The following is a 10,323-nucleotide window of genomic DNA, read 5'->3' as shown; positions in this document are numbered from 1 at the left end:
CTGCAGTGCAGGAGGGAGCCAGGCAGAGCCCAGCAGTCTCCTGGGTCAGAATCAGAGCTGAGAGTCTCAGAAAGGTAGCTAGCTAACGGGCACAGGACAGACAGAGACTCCTGGAGATCTGCATTTCCAGTATAGAAATGACAAGTGCCAAAGTGAGAGGCAAATGCCTGTCAAGGAACCAAGATATTTGAAAGGGTGGAGAGAAAAAAATGATAGAAACAATGGCCAAAATTTTCTATACTTGATGAAAATTATAGACCCACCCATCTCAGAAACTCAGTTGAACCCAAGCACACATGTAAAATTGCACAATGATATAGCATAACCAAATTTCTCAAAACCAACAGTGAGCAAAAAATGGGGGGCAGGGAAGAATCATTGCATCCAAAGAACAATAGCAAATTTCTCATTAGGAAATAATGTAAATGAAGAGACAGTATAACAATGCCATTAAAATACTGCTTGAAAATCTGACAAACCAAAATTCATTTTCCCATTTCCCCTTCCTTTGCTGTTATTGCTGTGATAATTGGAGGGGAAGGTCCACACCCTTGGTTGTGTTGCATGTCAATAGTCTCACATGTTAGCTGTGATGCTCACACACATTTGCAAGTGTACCAGAGACCACTCACTTTGTTGACAGTGTGGAGATCCCAATGACAGTGCCCCGAGGACTGTGCTCTGCATATGGGCAGTGACAGAGACAGAATTTCTGGCTCAGGCCCACAAAGCAGCTTCTCTACCACTGAGCCACAACTCAGATCCTAACATAAATCCTTAACTCAACAAAAATCTTTCAAAAAAGAGAACAAAATAACACCATTTTTCCAGACAAAAAGCTAAAGGAATCTATTACCAGTGATTCATACTACACGTTGAAATGAGTCCTACAGGGAGAAGGAGAATGGTTACACACATAAAAAAAAAAAAAAACCAACCTGAGGGGCTGGAGAGATAGCACAGCGGGTAGGGCGTTTGCCTTGCACGTGGCCAACCTGGGTTCAAATCCCAGCATCCCATATGGTCCCCTGAGCACGGCCAGGGGTAATTCCTGAATGCAGAGCCAGGAGTAACCCCTGTGCATCGCCAGGTGTGACCCCCCCCAAAAAAAAAAGCAAAAAAAAAAAAAAAAACAACCTGAATTAAGGAATGGAAAGTGTCAGAAATAGTAATTGTTTGGGTAAATACACATGGTTTAAAAAAATTTTTAATAGCGTAGTTGATTACTTAAGTGAAAATAAAAAGAGACTTATAAATAAAATTTATGTCAATGTATATACAGAGGGAGAGAGAGGAGAGATGGAAGTAAACTATAGTAAGGTTTTTTAATATTAAGTAGCATAATATTACTTGATACATTATAAATACTTTTAAGCCTAAACCACATGAAAAAGTGCACTTCTACACATTCACAGTGTATACAAATATATTCAAAATGACCTATGGTAAGAAACAGAATTATGTTCCTGAAGAAGATTCTTTTTGTGTGTAGGGTGGAGGGTGAATTTGGACCACACCCAGTGATGCTCAGGGGTTACTCCTGGTGGTTTTAGCTTCTGGTACCAGAGACTAACTGCTTTGGCCACATGCAAAGCATGTGACTTACTCTTTTACTATCTCTTTGTCTACAAGATTCTATGACCTGATCCCTGGGCCCGTGAATATGTTGCATAGCTAAAGGAACTTTTTTCGGGGGGCGAGGGGGTGAGAGGGCACACCCAGTAGTGCCCAGGACTTACTCCCAGACCTGCACTCAGAGATTACTCCTGGCAGGGTCAGGGACGATATGGGCTTCTGAGAAATGAATTCAGGTCGGCCACGTGCAAAGGCAAGCACCCTACTTGCTGTACTATCTGTCCAGCCTCAACTAAAGGAAGTTTTATAGGTAGAATTAAGGTTATTAATTAATGGTACATAAAAGTGTTAAATTGCCCTAGATTATACATATGGCCCTCAACTTGATTACAGGAATCTTTAAAAGCACAAGAGAAAGGATGAAAGGAAAGGAAAAAGATTTAAAGTATGAGAAAGAATCAAAACGCCATTATGAGGTGATTAAGATGTGAGAGCAGAGGTGGTTTTCATTTTAATTTCCCCAATTGTTGTGATATTGAGATTGTTGTGATATTGAGAGTTTTTTCGAATATTTGTTGGATAGCTGAAGATTCTCTTTGGTTTTATTCCAGTTTGGGGAAACGTTCCCAGCTGAGCTCAGGAGTGGCTCAAGGCAGTCTCACGTGGATCGCATGGTTCTGAAGATTGAGTTTGGACCTGCTGCCTGTTAAGTATGTGCCCCACTCCTCTGAGTCATTGCTCCAAAGCTGAGGCTTCTTAAAGGTAGTAGATTACAAACTAAAGAATATCAAGAGATTCACTGAGAGAATATACTGGGAAATTGAGTGTTTCGGTTCAGTAAGTCAAGTGATAGAATCCTAAACTCAAATGCCATTGATGTGATTTCCTAAATGCAACTGTAATGAATATTTCAATGTAAAGCAACATTGTGAATTAAAAATACTTATTAATTTAAGATAAATATGAATTAAGCACCAAAGACATAAAGGTTAGACTGGGAGAGGGGAAATAGAAGGGAAACTCTGAGGTGAGGAAAACACAAAGCCAAATAGGGCTCAGATAGACGGAGACAGTATGGTTTATAAGGAGTATCTTCATAAAAACAGAGAAGGAAGTGAAAACTATATGGAAACAGAAAGTACAAGAATATGACTTAAAGAAGTGTGGTGTTTAGGAGAAGAGAAAATAATTCAAAAGTTCAGCCATATGGAAACTACTTTATTTGCCCCCTTTCTTCCTCATTTACTGTCTCTCTCTGACTCCAGTGGAACAAGACTAAGAGGAAATGAGATTTGTTGCAATTGGATTCTTGGAAAAACATTAATTCAATATTTCCTCTCAAGGGAGTATAAAAGCACAGTGCAGATTGAAGCAGGCACTTATCTCAATTTCATTTCACTCACAGTAAAATAGCAAGAAGGAGCATGATTTATGCCTGTATCAAGATGTAAGATGGGGAGCAGCACAGTATCCTACCAAGAGCTTAGGCAGGAATGGCACAAAAACACCTTCAGTACTTCCCGTGAACCGGAGAATGAGATCACTCACCAACATGCTCGCGCTGACCTTTTCTAGACTCAATTTCCATCTCACCCTAGGTAAGAGAGCTCAGCTTCACCCAAACATCCTGACTCATTGTTCCCCCAATACACCTTGATTCCTGGCCCACCCCTCCTGCAAAACATCCCTTGCAATGCTTCTTCAGTGACCTCCACAATCCTTAGCCATCTCCTGTGATTTGTATATTTATTTCTTGTCCTAAGTAAGTGTTTCATGTATGGTCAGAATCCTTGTTGTCTAACCATTCATAGGCTGTACCATTGTCATTTTCATTTAAAATTTTGGAATATATAATTCCATTGTCTTCTAAGTTCCATTGTTTGAGAAGTCTGCTATAAAGTTATGATTTAATATCTTTAAACAACTTTTGAAAATTCTCAACTAATACTTTTTCAAACACTGCCGCTCTATCACGTATTCTTTCCTCTCAAGGGACTTCTTCCTTTCATGCCTTTTGTCTCTTCTCTGTTTTTATTTTTTATATTTTTAATCAATACTAAATTGTGGCTGTTGTTTTCTAATCCATAAAAAAAAAGTTATCCTTTTGAGGCCAGAGCGATAGCACAGCAGATAGAGCGCTATCCTTACACAACTGGCCCAGGTTCAATCCCCAGCATTCCATATGGTCCCCCAAGTCCCACCAGGAATGACACCTGAGGGTAAAGCCAGGAGTAATCCCTGAGCACTGCTGGTGTAACCCCCAAATCAAAAATGTTTAAGTCATTCTCTCCTCAGCTATCGCTTCTGCTGTTCATCCACTGAGTTACTAATTTTGAGTATTACATTTATAGTTGTAGAATTTCCCATGGTCTATTTTTTGTATTTTTTCTGTCATCATACTCAGATTTAAATTCCATCTTTCAGTGAAATAGCAAGCATACTTATTTCAAAGTTTGAGTTTTATCATTTCACTCTTTAGAAAAAGAGTGTGTTTCTGCTTTATATTGGCTATTTTTATATTGTGCTGTTCCCTTGTGTACCTGTCTAGTGTTTTGTTTTTCCAGATGAGATTCACATAACATCAAAATAACCACTTTAAAATGTGTGTTTCAGTGAAGTTTACTATATTCACACTTTTCTAGCATTCCCCCATCTAGTTTCAAAAAGTTTTCTTTTTTTTTATTTATTTATTTATTTTATTTTTTTTAATTTTATTGAATCACCATGTGGAGGGTTACATAGTTCTCAGGATTATGTCGGTTATACAATTCTCAAACACCCTTCCCTTCACCAGTGCCCATCCTCCATCACCAACCCCCCCAGTATACCTGCCGCCCCCTCCCACCTCCCCAGTCCCCACCCTTGTACTTGATAAGTTTCACTTCATTTATGCCTTATCTCGATTACATTCCATGTTTCAACACACAACTCACTACCGTTGTTGGGGTTTCCCCCAAAAAAGAAAAGCAGTCCTATTGCCAAGGAGGCATTTGATAGTTCTCCACTGCTAAGAATATAGAGATATTAAGTCCCGCTGTTTGTTACATAACTTTTCTTTTTCCCCCTTGCCCCGTGCCACCGAGTTCACGCCTGTTTAGTGATCGCCACGCTGCCTGACAAGGGAAAAAAAAAAAAAACGAAAGAAACGAAAAGGATGGTTATTTCCCGTCATCAGCAGACGTGGGGCTCTGGCTTAGTTGATAGACTAGTAGAGTGTCTGGAAGCAGTTTCTGGAACCGAAGGTCTTGCGCTGGTATCGGCTCCGGCTCGAGATTCCACCAGCGTCCCACTGTTCCATGTACATAATTTTTCCCCTTATATCCCATTCCCACGCCACCAGGTCTGTTTGCTTAATGGACATCACACTGTAGTTGACGACACGCTGCGTTTCTTCCCGAGAAAGAAGAAAATTTCTTCTCAGCTGGCGTGGGGATATAGCTTAGTTTAGTCTAGAGAGATGGCTACCGTTTTGATTGCCTTCAATATTTCAGCAACAGACTTACTATTCTTGTTAGGATCTCCCACAAAAGTCCGACCCATTAAAAGCGAACCATTACATATTGCTGATGCTAAGATGACATTAGGTTGCGCGGCCACGGCAGCGGCCGCGCGGTTTTGGGTTTCTGTATAAAGTCCAGGGAAAGTACAACCAGAAATAACATCACTACAAACTTTTACCCTTTTATGGTGCTCATAAGATGGAGAAGTCCTGCGTTGTGCTCAGGAGGGAGGAGTTGAGAGAGAGAGACAGGTTAAAAGAATTGGGGGATGCCCGGGTCCCACTGTTTCAGCGCACCGTGGGGTCTCTGGTCCCATGCCGGAATTAGTTCAGTGGGCTGCCTGGAGTCCAAGGGCGCTCCCTTGGGCTCTTCCATCATGTTCGCTCCGCAGCCAGATCCAAAGGGAAGCACACGTGGGGGAGGTGGGTTTAAATATCTATCTGCTGTGGGCGGGGGTCGCCGCCCCCGCCCCCTGGGGTCTCCCGCAAGCGCGCGAAAGCGTCCTGTTTCAGCTGGATCGCCGGCTCCATTTTGCGCTCAGGAAAGCCGCGGATCCTGCGCTGTGCTCAGGAGGGAGGAGTTGAGAGAGAGAGAAACAGGTTAAAAGAATTGGGGGATGCCCGGGTCCCACTGTTTCAGTGCACCGTGGGGTCTCTGGTCCCATGCCGGAATTAGTTCAGTGGGCTGCCTGGAGTCCAAGGGCGCTCCCTTGGGCTCTTCCATCATGTTCGCTTCGCAGCCGGATCCAAAGCCAAAAAGTTTTCTTTACTCAAAACAAAATAAAACTAAAACAATGTGTTCCCAATAAGTATCTGCTTCCTAATTCCCCTCTCCTAGTTCCTTCTCCCAGAGAGAAAAACTATTTTTCTTTCTGTCTGTAGTTTTGTGTTCAGATTGGAATGGATTTCTTGCAGGCAGCCTGTAACCTATTTAGCAAGACCCACTGTAATCCCAGTTGGATCTTGCAGTGCTTGAGTCTCTGTCCTTTTACTTCATATTATCTGACACATTTCAAAACAGAGCCAATGCATTTCTTTTTGATGTCTGGGTTTCTTGAAAACTATTGTTCTATGGATTGTATTCATTTTATTTTCTTCTTTTTTTTTTGATTGTTATAGATGGCCATATAAGTGTGATACTATTACCCCATCTTAATTAGGAGAATTCTTTTAAAACATAAAATTAAAAAGTAAATCTCAGAGTCATTATAGTACAGCAGGTAGGGCTCTTGCCTTGCATATATCTGGCCAGGGTTCAATCCCCAGTACCAAATATGGTTCCCAGAGCCTTGCCAGAAGTGATTCCTGTGTGCAGAGCCAGGAGTAAGCTTTGAGCACAGCCAGGTGTGACCTCTTTTTTTTTTTCTCTTTTTGGGTCACACCCGGCAATGCACAGAGGTCACTTCTGGCTCTGCACTCAGGAATTACCCCTGGCAGTGCTCAGGGGACCATATGGGATGCTGGGAATCGAACCTGGGTCGGCCACGTACAAGGCAAACACCCTACTGGCTGTGCTATCACTCCAGCCCCTGACCCCCTTTTTAAAAGGACAAAGTAAAAAATATAGCAACAATTTAACATAACAACTTTTAAACGTATAATTGTTATGCTTTCATTTAGCAGGGATAATTTGTTTTATTTCATTTTTATTTTAGTATTTGTGAGGCATGTTTTTTTTTTATTACATTTTATTACCTTCTAACCAAGACACTCACCATCCTGAAATTTTTCCCTGACAGTTTGTATTGTATAAAAGATGCCCATGTCTTTTTTAAAAATATTGGTTATTTGGGGGTCTTGGGAGCCGCACCCAGCTGTACTCAGGGCTTACTCCTCATTCTGTGCTCAGGGATCACTCTGGGCTGTGAGATACCCATTTCTTTCAAGTAAATCTCCTTTTCCTGTAATCAGCAAGAGCCCAACTCTCTTTGCTCTGAGAACCGGTGCAAGCTGCCCATTTAGGAACTGCTGAAAGTGTCCGAGGTTCTTCGATACTCTGATGAGAGCCAGTTTCGCTCTGATTGCTGGGTGTGTGCCCAACGCCCCAGCCTGCGCACACAACCCCTGGACTCCAGACAAGTCTCTTTGAGCTCTGAGGTTTTCATATTTGCTTATATTTCCAAAATAGTTAACTTTTAGGTTGGTAGATTTTTTTGGTTAGCCATAAGGCATAGTCACAAGAAGATTTTACTTAGTAATGTTTCTAATTCTCCTCTTCCTCTTTCTCAGATTATATATTTTTCTTCTATCACCCTGTCGAGCTATCTAATGTGAATGCAGTCAGCTCCCCAATCCAGGCTTTGTTGGGGTACAACAAGAGCAGTGGTGCTGCATTTCAGACGTCATCAGATATCTTCAGTCTTATCTGAGGCAGATTGGAGATTCCCTATAGACAAGATAATGCACCTATTGAATAACCTAGAAATGGGGGTGGACTCCAGACAGTGCTCCCAATGCCCGAGGGTCACTCCAGGCTCTAAATTCAGTGCTTCTGTTCACAATAGCCAAAATCTGGAAACAACCCAAGTGCCCTACAACAGATGACGGGTTAAAGAAACTTTGGTACATCTACACGATGGAATACTATGCAGCTGTTAGGAGAGATGAAGTAATGAAATTTGCCTATAAATGATAGACATGGAGAGTATCATGCTAAGTGAAATGAGTCAGAAAGAGAGGCACACAGGACTGCACTCAATTGTGGAGTATAGAATAACACCACATGAGGCTGACACCCAAGGAAGTACATACAAGGGCCAGGAGGATTGCCCCATAGCTGGAAGACTGCTTCATGAACGGAGGGGAGAAGGCAGATGGAATAGAGAAGGGATCACTAAGAAAATGATGGCTGGAGGAATCAGTCGGGATGGAAGATGCATGCTGAAAGTAGGTCATAGACAAAACATGATGACCTCTCAGTGTCTGTGTTGTAAGCCACAATGCCCAAAAATAGAGAGAGGTTATTGGGAATATTGTCTGCGATGGAGGCAGGGGGAGGGTAGGAAAGGGGGGGTATACCGGGGATATTGGTGGTGGGGAACGTGCACTGGTAGAGGGATGGGTGTTTGATTATTGTGAGATTGTAACCCAAATATGAAAGCTTGTAACTATCTCACAGTGATTCAATAAAATTAAAAAATAAATCAATTAAATTAAATTAAAAGAAAGAAATTAAGTGTTTGAGCTCAATGTTGCTATTCCTATCTGGCCCCGTGGTACTAGTGTCCCCCAAAGCTATATCCAGTGGCGATAGGGGACCACACAGTGCTGAGGATCAAACCTAAGGCAAAGTGCACGCAAGGCAAGTGCTCCATCCCTTTGAGCTACTCCCCGGTCCTAAATATAGTAGAGACTCAAGTTGCTACAACCAAAGGACATTTAAACACAAAGCAGGCTTTTTGCCATGCTGACTCCTTACCCCGCATCAAAGCATCCTTCCCACAGTTCCTGCCTCACCCTCCCTGCCCATTCGCAGCCAGACTGCTGGAGACAAGTGTCTGCACTTGTTCCCTCATGCCTGGCCCCACTGCAGCCTGGCTCCGCCTGAGCACTGTGGCCAGCTCCCGGGATGCCCGCCCTGCCCTTCAGCGCTCATCCTTCTTGCGCAGGCAGCCCCACCCTGCTCTCCCCCTTCTTCCCTGCCACCCCCTCAACTCTCTCTCTGCCCTCACTTTGTGCCCTCCCAGAACTGACAGTCCTGGGGGCTTTCCCTGCCTTCTTCTCTCTTTTACCAAAAGAATCCATGTGCTCCCTGGCTCCCCAACCCACGGAGGGTTGGCGACAGATCAAGATAGATAAGACTTTCTAAAAGACTTTGTTCCCAGCCCGACTAGAGCCTGCGTGTTCCCAGAGAACTGAGGCAGCTGCTGTGCAGGTGGGAATGCTACGGGCATGTGGCTCTTTCCAGGTGTGGCGGGTCAAACTCATGAGTCAGTGTCACCTGTGAATCCTCTTAGATGAGGAGAAACGGAGCTTGGGTGGGGAGAAGTCCCACAGACAACTCTTTGCCCCTGCTCCTAGCTCATGCCAGGCTGGTCCAGTTTCATTATCTCTAGCTGACACTCCCGCCGCTGGGATCAAGAACCATTCCCACAGGTTTGTTGCCTTTTGCTTGACATGTGTGTGGCACGGAGAAACCCTTCCATGACGGGTGCAAAGAGTGAGCCATGGTTATGTCCACGTGCCAGCCTCCCTCCCTCCTAAGTCACCTCCCTGGGGAGGCCAGAAAGCCTCCCCCTACCCCACCCGCACTTGGCCCTTGCACATGAACTTGTAGCTGTTCATGCTTCCTTCTGCCCTGGAAGCTCCGCACGAACCCATTTTCATCAGCCAGTCTGCACTTGGTGTGTGTGACTCGGTGGAAGACTGCCTGCAAATCCCCCCCCCCCCCCAGGGCAGGGCATGTGGTGCTCACGCCACCAGCCCCGAGAGCCACTAGAGGACTCGGATGGCAGCGTGGCAGCCTCTCGGCCAGGGCAGTAGTCCTCTACCCTGAATGGCGAGGCGGCAGAGGGAGGGCGCATTCCCATCTCACTCTGCAGTACGGAAGTTCTACCCCAGACCTCAACCGTCCTGCCCGGGACCGACTCCCATTCCCCTGCCTGCTCCTGAGCGACCTGCGCGCCCAGCTGGCCTGTCTCCTCTCCACCCTGCTCCTGGGGCTTCTCGAGTGGGTGAAGGTCAGTCCTTCATCCTCTCAGGACCATCCTCTCCTTCTCCAGAGGCTGCTGCCCAAGCCTTGTCCCAGAAGTAGATGCTGCCTTCAAGCTTGCTCAGGAGCCTGCTGTCCCTGCACCCCGTGTCCTGCGTGCTCCTCTTTCTGCAGAACCCCATCTCGGATCCAGGGACTCAGAGATGTCTGCAGAGCCAGTATCTCCTGTCTGCCTCCTCAGCCTGAGACTCCGTGGATGACACATGAGCACGTGACCTCCGATCTTCTTCCCGCCTCATGGCACTTTCCTTCTGCAGGGAGAAAAGCCCAGTGTCAGTGAGTCAGAGTCCTCTGGCCCCCAGGCCTGAGGGGCAAGAACCAAAGGGACAGACAAACTCCTCACGAGTCCCCAGTGAGTGCCAGCCCTGGGGCCAGGCTCACCGCACTCCTTGGATGGGATCTTGTCACTTTAACTTCATTCCACGCCCTCTCCTTTTTCTTCCTCTTTCTTCTCTTCCCCCTCTCACACCTTCAAAGAACAAACTCTTCTGGGAATTCCTCTGCTCCTGGGGGCCGCAGGAACCCCTTGGGTTCAGAA

Source organism: Sorex araneus, chromosome 2 (genome assembly GCF_027595985.1).
Source record: "Sorex araneus isolate mSorAra2 chromosome 2, mSorAra2.pri, whole genome shotgun sequence".
In the NCBI taxonomy this organism is placed as follows: Eukaryota; Metazoa; Chordata; class Mammalia; order Eulipotyphla; family Soricidae; genus Sorex; species Sorex araneus.
Note: the sequence above shows the minus strand (reverse complement) of the source record.